Genomic DNA, 13,689 nt, shown 5'->3' with positions numbered 1-13,689 from the left:
CGCGAGGCAATGCGCTTGCGCAGCCGAAGGGTGGTGGCGGAAGGGATAGTAGTGCCCTTGTTGACTTGTAAACTGTTCCAAGCGATGCTGCTGAGGCCAACTTTTTAGATCTAGTAGTCGTCAAATAATAGTTGCATTTAGTGGTTCAGACTCTAAGGTTTGAACTCTCATTCAGTCATTCTTAGCTTTGATTCTAAAATCTGGGTAGCCTTAAGCAAGTTATTTAACCAAAGCTTCGTTTCTTCAGTAGAAAAGGGATTCTGGCATTACCCAGCAGGTCCTTGCGAACATTAGCTCTGCCATCGCGATGCCTGGCACATATAAAGTGGCCATTAGCATGCCAATATGTGGCGGTCACACAGACCAATAGCTAGCTTCACATTGAACACATACCTAGAAACCAGCCTGGGATTTGAAATGAGAAACCTGCCTCAAGCTTTCTGGGCGAATGCAGAACTTTACCAAACTGGTGAGTGTAAGACAGATTGTTCTTCCTATGGAACTTTCCTTGTGCTGCCAGACAATGATCCAAATGGGGACCAACTGTCCTAACTTTCAAAAATGTACCAGCAGAACTAAGAAACACCATGTGCTTTCCAACACATGTTTGCCGAGTCCTTATCCCACTGATGTTCAGAGGTTAGAGATCAGGAAGTATATGCCAGTAGTTTTAAGGTATTGGCCCTCTGCTATTTACATATACTTATATTTAAATCAGGTACCTGTTGAGATTTTCTGACTAAATAGGTGATAAAAATATTTCAAGCCATCCTGTTCTCTTTTTGTCTGACTAATGTCCCTCCCCATCCACTTATTTTGTCCAGGTGGAAAAAAAGTCTCCAATTCCATGACACCAAAAGCACAAGCCACAAAATAATAATAATAATAAAAATAATTAGTATGTCAAAGTTAAAGACTCTGGCACCTCAAAGAACATTATCAAGAAGGTTAGTCCTTGGGAACAAAAAGAGGCCCCTGGGCTAAGGTGGCAGGTTGCAATTTCCTCAGTGCATCTCTGTGGATGACGAAAGGTGAGGGTAACAAAAGAGGGGGTGTGTTTCAAAGACAGAAGCCAAGTATAGAGAGAAATGCCTGTAATCCCAGCACTTGGCAGGTAGAGGCAGGAGGATCAGGACTTCAAGGTCATCCTTGGCTGCATAGTATGTTCCAGACCGGCCTGGACTACATGAGACACTGTCTCCATAAGAAAGAGAGTGTAGAGAAGATCACCGGGCATGAACAACTACAGCGTGACATCTAAAAAGCATGAGAAAAGAGGAAGGCAATAGAGAAAAGTGTATTACCATACAATGAACTTTTTCAGCCATGAAAAATAATGAAGAATTGACTGATCTGTGCAGCAACATGGCTGAGCCTTTAAAATGTTAGGCTAAGGGCTGGAGAGATGGTTCAGCAGTTAAAAGCATTGGCTGCTCTTTCAGAGGTCCGGAGTTCAATTCCCAGCAACCACATGGTGGCTCACAGCCATCTGTACTGAGATCTAGCACCCCCTTCTGGACTGCAGGTATATTTGCAAACAGAAGAAAATCTTAGGTTAAGAGAAAAAGCCATTCACAAAAAGGCTTGAGTGCATTTATATGAAACCCACAGAATAAGCAAGCCCACCATGATAGAAGCAGATTGGAGGTTTCCGAAGCATGAATCTGAGATTACTGGGAAGACAGGCTGCTTAGAAGGTATAGGGCCTCCTCCTGAGTGTCTAGACAGTTGTTTATGACTGCACAACTTCATGGATGCATTTTCTGGCCAGAGGAGGGAGTCTGAACATTACAATTTTATAAACACCACCACCACCCGGGCACCAACCCTGGTTAATGACCTCCATAGTCTCTGCATGGTTCTGAGTTGGTGGCTGAGGGATACTTCTAGGGAATGAAGTAACAGTGTTTCCCCTAAAATAACCTCTGAGAGTGATCAGTGCTCAGGATCCTCTCCCCAGCAAAGCCCTGATTCTGGCAGGATGCAGATGTACAGCTGGGATGGATGCTTCGGATGCTTCATGCTTTGTGGGCTCCAGTGTTTTGAAACTCTTGGCAACCCTCACTCTCCAGGTAACTCCCTCTCCTGCACCACAAGGATTTTGGGATAGTGTTTCACATAACCATGTCTGAACTGTCAGCTGGCGCCTCAACCATGCTCAAAACAGACTCCATCCTCAGAGAAAGGAAGAGTACATGCCCTGATCTGTACATCCCACAGGGTGACAAAGGCTGTGGGGTTTGCCCAGAGCAAAGCGCATGAGTCACCTTGGTGGGGGCACAAAAGGAAAAAAGACAAGGACAACAAACAAGGGGCCATGCCCCTGCCTCTCTCAGTCCCATCTCGGGGAAGCTGTGGCTACATCCACCTTCCCATATTAGACTCCCCTGTCTCCTGACCTACAGATCTTTGCTAAACGAGGAAGCTGCACAGAGGACAGAGAGCATTGAGAGCCCCAGTGGAACTGAAAGAGAGCAAGCTCTGGAGAAGGGAATCTAGGCAGGGCCCTGCCAAGACCTCCTCTCTCTTGCATGACTGGGCTGTTTTTCATCTGAGTCCCTGAGGCTTTACTTGGACCATGGTTGGCATCAATCACAATAGGAAAACATCTGTGATCGGGAACACACAAAGGTATTGGCATCCATCACAATAGGAGAACATCTGTGAGTGGGAACACACAAAGGATGGGCTCTTTGCAGGACAAGGTGCAGCAACTGGAATGAGCCTAATGATGTTGATTTAGGTCATGAGGACTTAACCAAGATCTTAACCTCTCTGAGCCAAAAGACAGAGCAATTGAGGAAAAATCAGAGCAGAGCCTTGATGGACAGAATATACATGCAGGAAGATTTAGAGAATGCCTCCAGACCCTTAAAGATTGTCTTTTTATGGGCGGGTGGGGGTGGGGGTGGTGGTGGTGGAATGAGTCACTTCAGGACAGGGCCAAGGAGAAATGACTGCCTCCTTGGAACATTACAATCAGTCATCACTGGCTGGTCCTAGGCTGTGCCTCTACCAGATCTGAGTATGGCCTCTTCGAGAATGCCTGCCATCACTCCTTTCTCTGGCTGTCTCTACACCTCCCTTGTGCTGGGCTTGGGGTACAGGGTAGCACACCAGCTGTGTCATGAGCCACTTGCCATCTTCCTAGGTTTCTATGTCCTTGAGAGCAGGGATGCTGAGTCACCCTGTTACTACAGGGCCTCTATATAATATGGCACACAGTCACTGCTTAGCAAACTGTTGCTGAGCTCAATGAATTTAACTTCATGTCGAATAAGCTTAGCCATGTATCTGTCCAGCACTGAAACTCAAGTTCAAAGCTGAACTTTGTGAACATCTTGTTCCCACTTGCACACCTGTGGTGACATGAGACATTCTACAATGGCTCTCCCACTGCTTCCTAGCTTTGTCTCTATTTATAACAACAACGATAGCCAACATTTACATGAGGCTAACTATACACAAGGTTTTTGGGTTGTTTTGAGGCAAGGTCTGCTGTGTATGTATGTATGTTTAAAACAGGCCTCATCAGGGTACAAGGAACATACCTAAACATAATAAAGGCAATATACAGCAAGCCAACAGCCAACATCAAACTAAATGGAGAGAAACTCAAAGCAATTCCACTAAAATCAGGAACAAGACAAGGCAGTTCACTCTCTCCACATCTAGTCTATATAGTACTTGAAATTCTCTAGTTAGAGCAATAAGACAACAAAAGGAGATCAAGGGGATACAAATTGTAAAAGAAGAAGTCAAGCTTTCACTATTTGTAGATGACATGATAGTATATGTAAGTGGCCACAAAAATTCTACCAGGGAACTCCTACAGTTGATAAACATCTTCAGCAAAGTGGCGGGATACAAGATTAACTCAAAAAAATCAGTAGCCCTACTATATACAGACGATAACTAGGCTAATAAAGAAATCAGAGAAACACCACCTTTTACAATAGTCACAAATAACATAAAATAACTTGGGGCAACTCTAACCAAGCAAGTGAAAGACCTGTATAACAAGAACTTTAAATCTTTGAAGAAAGAAATTGAAGAAGACAACAGAAAATGGACATATTTCCCATGCTCTTGGATAGGTAGAATTGACATAGTAAAAATGGCAATCTTACCAAAAGCAATCTATAGATTTAATGCAATCCGCATCAAAATCCCAGCAAAATTTTTCACAGACCTCAAAAGGATAATACTCAACTTCATATGGAAAAACAAAAAACCCAGGATAGCCAAAATAATCCTGTATACTAAAGGAACTTCTGGAGGCATCACCATACCTGACTTCAAACTCTTCTATGAGCTACAGTAATGAAAACAGCTTGGTATTGGCATAAAAACAGACAGGTGGATCAGTGGAATCCAATCAAAGACCGATATCAATTCACACACCTGATTTTTGACAAAGAAACTAAAATTACACAATGGAAAAAAGAAAGCATCTTCAACAAATGGTGCTAGCATAACTGGATGCTGACATGTAGAAGACTGCAGATGGATCCATGTCTATCACCATGCACAAAATATAAGTTCAAATGGATCAAAGCCTTCAACATAAATCCAGCCACAGTGAATCTCTTAGAAGAGAAAATGGGAAGTAGCCTTTAACGCATTGGCACAGGAGACCAGTTCCTAAATAGAACACCAGTAGCATAGACATTGAGAGCAACAATGAATAAATGGGACCCCCTGAAACTGAGAAGCTTCTGTAAAGCAAAGGACACAGTCAACAAGACAAAATGGCAGTTTAAAGAATGGGAAAAATCTTTACCAACCCCACATCTGAAAGAGGACTGATCTCCAAAATATACAAAGAACTTAAGAAACTAGTTATCAAAAGAGCAAATAATCCAATAAAAATGGGATACACATCTAAAAAGAGCATTCTCAACAGAGGAATCTCAAATGGCTGAAAGACACTTAAGGAAATGCTCACATCCTTAGCCATCAGGGAAATGCAAATCAAAACAACTCTGATACACCATCTTATACCTATCAGAATAGCCAAGATCAAAAACTCTGATGACAGCTTATTCTAGAGAGGATGTGGAGTAAGGGAAATACTCCTCCATTACTAGTGGGAATTCAAACTTGTACAGCGGATGTCGAAATTAATAGAGTGATTTCTCAGAAAATTGGGAATTAATCTACTTCAAGACTCAGAAATTACCACTTTTGGGCATATACCCAAAGGATGCACACTCACACCACAATGACATTTGCTCAACTATGTTCAAACAGCATTATTAGTAATAGCCAGAACCTGGAAATAACCTAGATACCCCTCAACTGAAGAATGGATAAAGAAAATGTGGTATCTTTACACAATGGAGTACTACTCAGGGGTTTAAAAAAATGACATCTTGAAATTTGCAGGCAAATGGACAGATCTAGAAAAAGCCATCCTGAATGAGGTAAACCAGACCCAGAAAGACAAACACAGTATGTACTCACTCATAATCCTAAGTAGGTGTTAGACATAAAGAAAAGGGCAACCAGACTACAGGCCACAACCCCAGAGAACCTAGGTAACAAAGAGGACCCTAAGAGAGACATACATGGATCCACCTAGGAAGGGGAAAAAGACAAGCTCTCCTGAGTAAATTGGAAACATGGGAGGCTGAGGAGAGGGTGGAGGAGAAAAGGTGAGTGGGGGAAAATGTACAGCTCAGTTTTAAAAATGGAAAAAAATAAAATTTATTGTAAAAAAATAAATAAAAGAATCTAGTTTGTGGGGAAAAATCTCACCTCACACTCACAATCCTCTTGTTTCAACCTCCTGAGTGCACAGGTCATTTAGAATTCACTAATTAGCATTTAGAATATACTTATTCATTAGTGGACTTGCTAGTCCAGTTCACAGAGGAGAAAAGTAAAATACAACAATGTCATGGAACTTCTGTAAGACTAGACAAGAGAGAGAGAGAGCCAGGTTCACCTCTGTCCATGAGAACACATTTCCTGGCACCTCCTTCACAAGTTTGTCTTGTCTGGGTTAGTGTACAGTGGTGGGTCAGCATCTCCCATGTGGCTAGCAGAGCGCTTTAACATAGAAACACCTGTGCCAGTCTCAAGCCAGACCAGAGTGACTGCTGCCTATCATGGGACAAGTCAGGAACATGGTCTAGACTTCACCAGTTAATAGGCTTGACCTACAACCACATAGTGGAAAGTTAGGCTTTTAGGTCCCTGTTCTCTTATTACCCCTAACTGGGGGTTTCCCTTCAATTGCCTTTATGACACGGTGGCTGCCGTTTAAAACCACAGACCACTTGCATTCATTGGCAAGTACTTCCTCTAATAGTTAACAGTGCTGCCAAGTAAGTGCAATGCTTGGCGGGTACATTTGCTTTTGTGGTTTTCATCATGCCTAGAAAGTGGCTGAGTGTCCCTGCCTCTGTCCCTGCCTTGGGCCAGCTGCTGCTGGCCTCATTCAGTCCTGGCTGACTCTTCCCTCCCTGTGTAACCTCTGACCTGGTGCCTCAGGCTAAAGCCCCTGGATCCATCCTCTGCAAAGACTGGCTGCAGTACTTTCTACAACATTGCTCAAACAACATTATTTGACTTATCATCACAGATTTTAAGTTCACATCTGGTCCCAGAAGTCTTTGGGGGACCTGCTGCCATCAGCCCTCATCATGGACTTAATGCTTTAGCCAAACTGAGGGAAACTGCATTTTCTAGATCCATTCCACTCTGCACCATCTCTTCTCTATACCTTAGAGATTTTCTTGATATTTTGACTGGATACCACTTCTTTGCTCATGGGAAACTTAGCCCTCACCCTTTGCCCCATCCTCCAACCACCCACATCCATCTTCCACAACTCCTAGACCTCTGAATGGTAGAAGATGCATTCTGGCTTGAGGCAGGATCCTTTAGCATTTAGCAACCAGAGGGTCTGGCCCAGAGTGGACATTGTCAAACCAACTGTTGAGTACCCTTGCAGCCACCATGAGCTGATGAGAACACATCCCTGAGCAAATAATACCTCATACAAGCAATGCCTCCCAGCTTTGCTCAGACAATTCACACACTCTCCATCTTGCCCACTTAAAACAAGTCTAGTCATAATCAATATGTTCACAGGTTGTCCAAATGTCACCACAATCCACTCTAGAATGTTCTTGTCACCCTAGAAACAAACACCACAACCACTAACAGTCACTTCCCTCACCTCTTCCTCAAACCACCGAAGCATTAATCTCTTCCATCCTCAGAAGATTTGCCTAACCCGGACGCTCCCTGTAAGTGGAATCATAGAACACATGGCCTTCTGTGTCTGGCATCCTTCACTTAGCATAAAGCTTTGATCCATGTTATCATAAAAATCATCAACATTGCAGTTTGTATCAACACTTTTTAAAATTGACAACACTCCATTAGGTGGACATGCAATCTATTTATCCATTCACCCACTGAACCCCTGCTGTGAGCGTGGGGGCGGTTACCAGCCTTTGATGTCTCTGGTGGATACAGACACGGACATGGATTGCTGAAGCATGTGGGGTTCCGTGTCTAGCTAGCATCCTCAAGAACTGCTGTGCTTGCCAAAGCAACTGTGGAGAATACGGATGAATCCTGCAGCAGTTGTAGAGAAGTCCCTGCAGAGTGAGAGAGTCATTTGTGTGGCCAGGGTGAAGAAGAAAAAAGTAGTGAATACATCCACCTGTCTGAGACATTTCAGACTCAAACAACAGCATGCAGCTTAGGGAAGCTGGGCATTTATCTTTCAATTATTTAGAAATCCTTCACTTCCTCGGATACACCTGTGTTCTGTTTTTGTTTTCCTTTTTATGTGTCCCAGACTGGACTCAAACTTTATGCCAAAAATAGCCTCAAACTTCAGATCTTCCTACCTCAACCTCCCAAGAGCTAGGGATGTGTGCCACTGTGTCAGGTTTATGTGGTGCTAGGAGTCAAACCTAGGGCTTTGAGCACTTGAGACAAGCATTCTATAAACAGCCACATGCCCAGCCCCTCCCTTTACATCTTTTATTTAACTTCTTCGAACTGGGCATGATGACTAATGCTATAATCCCAATACTTGAGAGGATGAATTAGGAGGATTGCCATGAGTTCCAGGATAGCCTGGGTGACATACTAAGACCCTGTATCTTGTAAAATGACTAAATCAATTAACAGCATATGACCCACATACTTCATGGTCAGAACACTAGACATCTACTCTATATACTCAATGGGATGGCTGTATGGTGGTGCAGTTGCTATAGCTTTATTTATTTTTAGCTTCTTATTAGTATGTGTGTGTAGTGTGTGCACTCGTGTGTGTGTGTGTGTGTGTGTGTGTGTGTGTGTGTGTGTGTGTGTGTGTTCTCATGCCTGTACATATGGAAGTCAAATGACAACTTTGGGGAGTTGGTTTTCCAGGTTCTAGGGTTCAAACTCAGGTCATCAGGCTTGCATGCCATGCTTTTTTTATTTTTTTTTCCACCTGGGCCATCTCCCCAGCCCTCCACTTTTAATTTTTAATGAAATGTCCTATCATTCTTAACTTACATGGCTCCTATTTCTTTTTAAAAAATAATTTATTTATTCTTATTTTATGAACATTGGCATTTTGCCTACATGTATGTCTACATACATGTGTGAGGGTGTCAGATCTTGGAGCTATAGACAGTTGTTAGCTGCCATGTGGGTGCTGGGAATTGAACCAAATTCCTCTGGACAGTTAGTACTCTTAACCATTGAGCCATCTCTCCAGCTCTGCTCCTATCTCTTGAATTCTCTCTTTGATAAATACCTGATAAGAAAAATGGTTTTGGGTTTGTCGATGCTTTGTGTTTGAGATGGTGGGATCAGAACCCAAGGCCTTGAGTGTGTTGGGTGGGGCATCTCCACTGAACTACGTCCTTACTCCCTCTCACACCCCTTTTAGGAAATTTTACTCCGAGACAAGGTCTTGCAAGGTTGCTTAGACTGGCTTTGAACTTGCTGTCCTCCTGCCCCACCCTCCTGAGCAGCTAGGATTACAGGTGTGTGCCACCATGCCCGACTATTGTTTTGTTTCATGAAAAGAAAAATAGCATATGCTCAAGGTGAAATGGTACCTGCCAGTCATCTCAGTTTAAAGGGACAATAAAGAGGGAGGCAGGCAGCAGTGACAGGCTGGAGCAGGCCCAGAGAGGCCACGGCCTTGCACTTTGTTAAAGAAGAGCTAAAAGCCCAGGGTTATATGTGAACCCTTCAGTCGCTAATGGCTGACACCAAAGATAAGAAGCATGTACCATCTTGTCCCTTCCTGGCATCTCCTCCACGGTTCTCTTAGCTCTGTTCGCCTATCCCAGCACGTGGAGCTCAGGCTTAAGGACACAGCCTTTTCTCCCTGCAGGCTGCTTGAGGCTAACAGAAATAGACCCTTCACTTACATCAAAAGCCAATTCCCCGTGACAACTGTCTCCCTACCCCTGACCTGCGCTGCTCAGCAGTTGAGCCATTCAGTAATTCACTCATTCATTCGCTTATTGACCCCCAGAGGCATGCTTGCACAACATCTGTTAGTTCTAGTGTAGGTGATGTGAGCTCCTGGGAGAAAGGGGTATATCTTCTTTTCTCTGGTTATTTCCGGTAAACCCTTGCCTCCTACAGTCTAGACAGAGGACGCCCAGATGTTGTTCCCTTCCCCTGGGGCGGGGGGGGGGGGGGGGACACACCACTTCCTTATTTTCATTCTGGATATAAGTGTCCTGGAGAGATGCTCTGTAGGGGACCTTGTGGCTTTCTTGGGTAGCAGCCCAGAGCCCTGAGCAGTGAGCATGGGCTTGGATGGCCTTGTGGCCTGAACACATCCCTGTCACAGCAGCAGTCTCCCCGGGGAATGACTAAGGATAGTTGAGGCATTTACAGACACTTAAAGGGAAAGTGCTACAGGCACTAAGAGGCAGGGGGGGACTTGGACTCCCAGTCATCGCTGAGTTTCAGCCAAGCTCAGTCATTTGGGCAGGTTATGACTTCTCCATGAGCCTCAATATCTTTACCTATAAGATGGGATGAAATTACACACAGGCTTTGGCTTCAGAAATAATTGTGTTGTTCAAGGTCCCGGCAGTAGATGCAATGGTTGTTGTCACCCATAGCCAGTAGAGGGCACCAAACTAAACGAAACGAGACCACCAAGCTCCTGGGGACTGGAAAGTTATAAATTAAATTACACTTTACCAGGTATTTGGGAGCCATCATCAAACAAAAGCGAATTGATAGTGGTACAAACAGCACATCAAAGAGGAAAACATCTGGACTTGTGTTCTTGCCCTGGACAGAATTGGGGCGCTATTTGACCTTGACAACGATAATCTATATCTGGACTCCTCTCTTCTTGGAGACCAAGATGGTGAGTGAGGCCAGGGTACCTCTGAGAGACTTCCAGCTGTCTATCACCAAGTATCGGGTAGAAATCAATACCGGGCAGCATCCAGGTGCGGAGGTCGGGGAGAGTAGGGCCCTAGCTAACCTCTGCACGCCCTCCCCCAGGCTGTGCTGGTGATTTGGTCCTGGTCCAGGGAAGGGCGCAAGGACTCATCCCGATCTCACAAAGGAGTGCTCTCTCAGAGACCTGGGTGGCAGCGTTTTCCTGCAGGAGCACGATGCTTCCCCAAACCTTTTGTGCTGGTTGCCGCTGCAGCCACCGAGACCACCCAGCCTGACAAAGAAAGGAATTCTTGTGTGCAGTTGACAGCCCTCAGGTTGACGGCTCTGCTTTTGCCCGGGAGGCTGTCACTCGCAGAACAATGGCAGCGAGCAGGGTGGCTCTCACCTGAGACAGGCGCTGCCGCCAGCGAAGGGGGAAGCGCGGGTCCTCGCGCTGTCAGAGAACCCGCCCGGCTCATATATATATATATATGAAAACAAATTTCAAAAACATTGTTTGGGGTGAAAGAAGTCTTTCATGTCTCATGAAGTCTTATCTATGTATATGTGCTCTCAATTTGATGCATAAATAAATGAATACATACCTCATTGTTTCCGTTTCTGGGAATTTCTAAAGCTGGTGAAATTAAGCAGGGGCACCAAAACTCGGGCAACTGGCTGCTGCCTGAGCGGCAGAGGAAGGCTTGATTGCAAAGGGATGTGGGGTACTTTCTGGGGGATTGAGCTATTCCATGTCCTGATTGAGTGACAACCGTGTATACATGGTTCGTACACATCATTGTAAGACGAGTTAACGGCTTTCTTTAAATTCTCTGATTTTACACTGTGCAAATTTCACTTTGATATCACTGATTTTTAAAGATGATTGGCAAACAAATTATGACTTTTCTTATTCTCAAAAGAATAGTGTGTTGGCTGGGGCTGTAACTCAGACATAGAGGGACTGTGTTTAAAAATACCCTAGGTCCCAAACCCTGAAAAGAAAAATCACAATAGAAGACAGCAAAAATACAGATGGTTTACAAAAATGGAAATGAAATTCAACCATAATCTCATTGCCTGGAGATTTACATGGCTGTCATTTTATATTAACATTACCACTACTTTATTTTCACCAAAACAAATTTTTTCTCATCTAATTTATTTAGGCATCAAGTTGAGAGCATATATATATATATATATATATATATATATATATATATATAGTTAAGACCTCATGTGATATGAAAATAATGAACTAAAAATTCTCCCTGCCTCACCTACTCTCTGAATCAGTCACTTTTTCATTGACTTATAGATTATCTTAAAGATATTATGCAGGAAGACATTGTGCATATGGGTGTTCCACACAATTATATTACGCATAAATATGTTGTGCATACGCATATGAGGCTCTCCCTCACAGGAAAACTGCAGGCGTTCTGTCCACACACTCCGTACATCAACCTACATTCTATAACACGACAGCTTGTCTCCCCATGTCATTAAAATGTTTCTTCCATGTCATTTTTACAGTTTTGGCAGAAGCAGGGCATAAATGGAAATGTGCCAGGCCAAATGAGTGAAGCCCCCAGCATGGTTGCACACCGACTCTACTTTCCTAGCCAGCACCAAGGTCTCAAGTGCCTCAGACCCTGCTCCGGACTGTCTCCTACTTATGTATGGTATTCCCCCCAAAGTAACCCAGGCGTAACTTCTAATTTCTGTTTTTTCCTGTTATTGGAACATTATATAGAGGAGCGTTATAACAGGTGTGGGTTTTTAAGTTTGTTAGTATTGTGCATGTGTATATACATGTGTGTAGGTGTATGTGTGTGTTTAGGTGTGTAGGTATGTGTGAGTGTGTGTGTGTAGATGTGTGTGAGTGTGCGTGTTTAGGTGTGTGTGAGTGTGAGTGAGTGTGTGTGTGTGTGTGTGTGTGTGTGTGTGTGTGTGTGTGTGTACTTGCCATGGCATGCATGTGGAGGACATAAGATGATTTTTGTGGAGCCCATTCTCTGCTCCCATCTTTTAGTGGGTTCCAGGATTAAATTCAGCTCACTGGGCCATGTGAGCTAGGACCACTTGCTGGGCCTGCTTTTATGTCTATATTCTTTCATTCAGCAGTAGATGAACGAGGTTGATTCATGTTAATATACTCATTTACTTTCATTGCCATATATAGCATCCCTCTGTATAAATACATCACAGTTTCTTTATTAAGTCTACTGTTGACGAGGATGTGGGCTCTTTCCAGATTTGGGCCATTTTAGCTGGCATATACACTCCTTTGATGTCTTTTGGTGAATGTATTAACCACATGCTTAGGAATACAACTGCTAAGTCACAGTCAATACATATGTTTACGTTTGGCAGAAAAAGCCAATTAGCTCCAAAAGCTGGCTCCCCTAATTTACATTATATATTCAATGTATGAGTTCCAATAGCTCTGCATTCTGAACTACCACATCTGTTTTAGTAGCACATCGTTACATGTAAGGACGCCATGGTTTGAACCACATTCCTACAGGCGAGAGTTCTTTGTCCAGGACCTCTGGCATTTTCGCAAGCCTGAGCACTCGTCTCAGAATACAGCATAGTGATGTCAAGCTTTATCATCCATGTTAAAGAATACTATCCAGAGAGGGTCTAACGACCCTCAGATGAGCAGAGACATAAAAGCATAGGGCTGAGAGTGTGGCTCAGCAATAGAGTGCTCCCCTAACATGCACCAGGCAGGGTTCAGTCCCAAAATTTGCCCCAAAATACATTTATTGGCCTTTTATATTGTTTCTTGTATGAAGGTACACTCTTGACCTTTGCCAATTGATGTAATCTTATTATTTATTTATTTTCATGATAAGAGAGTTGAACCCAGGGTCTCATATACATTGTACAAGCACTCTACCACTGAGCTATATAACCAGTCCTTTTGCATGTTTTATATCGAGACAGGGTCTCACTAAGTTGCCCAGGCTGGCCTTGAACCTGCAATCATTGTGCCTCAGCCCCACCAGTCGCTGGGATTACAGGCTTGAGCATCAAGCCTGGCTTATTTTTTTTATAAGAACTCTTCATGTGAACATTAGCTACCTGAAATTTTATTACATTTGTCATTTTGTGGGTTTTTACGATGAACAGATGCTATGTTTGGTGAGATGGCAAAGACTGGCTAAACCAGGGATAAGGGGGACCATTTTGCTCTATAATTCTATGAAGCTATCCCAGACTTGGGGCTCACTAGCCCAGTTTTGAAGATAAAGAAACAGAGCCCCCAAAGGGCAAAAGCTGAACAAACTCCCACAATGG

The 13,689-nt window shown here is 43.7% G+C and overlaps 1 long non-coding RNA gene across 1 annotated transcript; it reads left to right on the top strand.

The window, feature by feature from the left end:
* Nucleotides 1-32: 32 nt before the first annotated feature.
* On the top strand, nt 33-12,267 carry LOC103160726. The gene is made up of 3 exons (XR_004768269.1): nt 33-469; nt 10,195-10,363; nt 11,917-12,267. It is a non-coding gene; the product is annotated as an uncharacterized LOC103160726 (long non-coding RNA).
* The last annotated feature ends 1,422 nt before the right edge of the window (nt 12,268-13,689 follow it).

The sequence above is a fragment of the Cricetulus griseus genome, chromosome 2, assembly GCF_003668045.3.
Source record: "Cricetulus griseus strain 17A/GY chromosome 2, alternate assembly CriGri-PICRH-1.0, whole genome shotgun sequence".
Lineage (NCBI taxonomy): Eukaryota > Metazoa > Chordata > Mammalia > Rodentia > Cricetidae > Cricetulus > Cricetulus griseus.
Note: the sequence above shows the minus strand (reverse complement) of the source record. Positions and strands in the feature narration are given on the sequence as shown.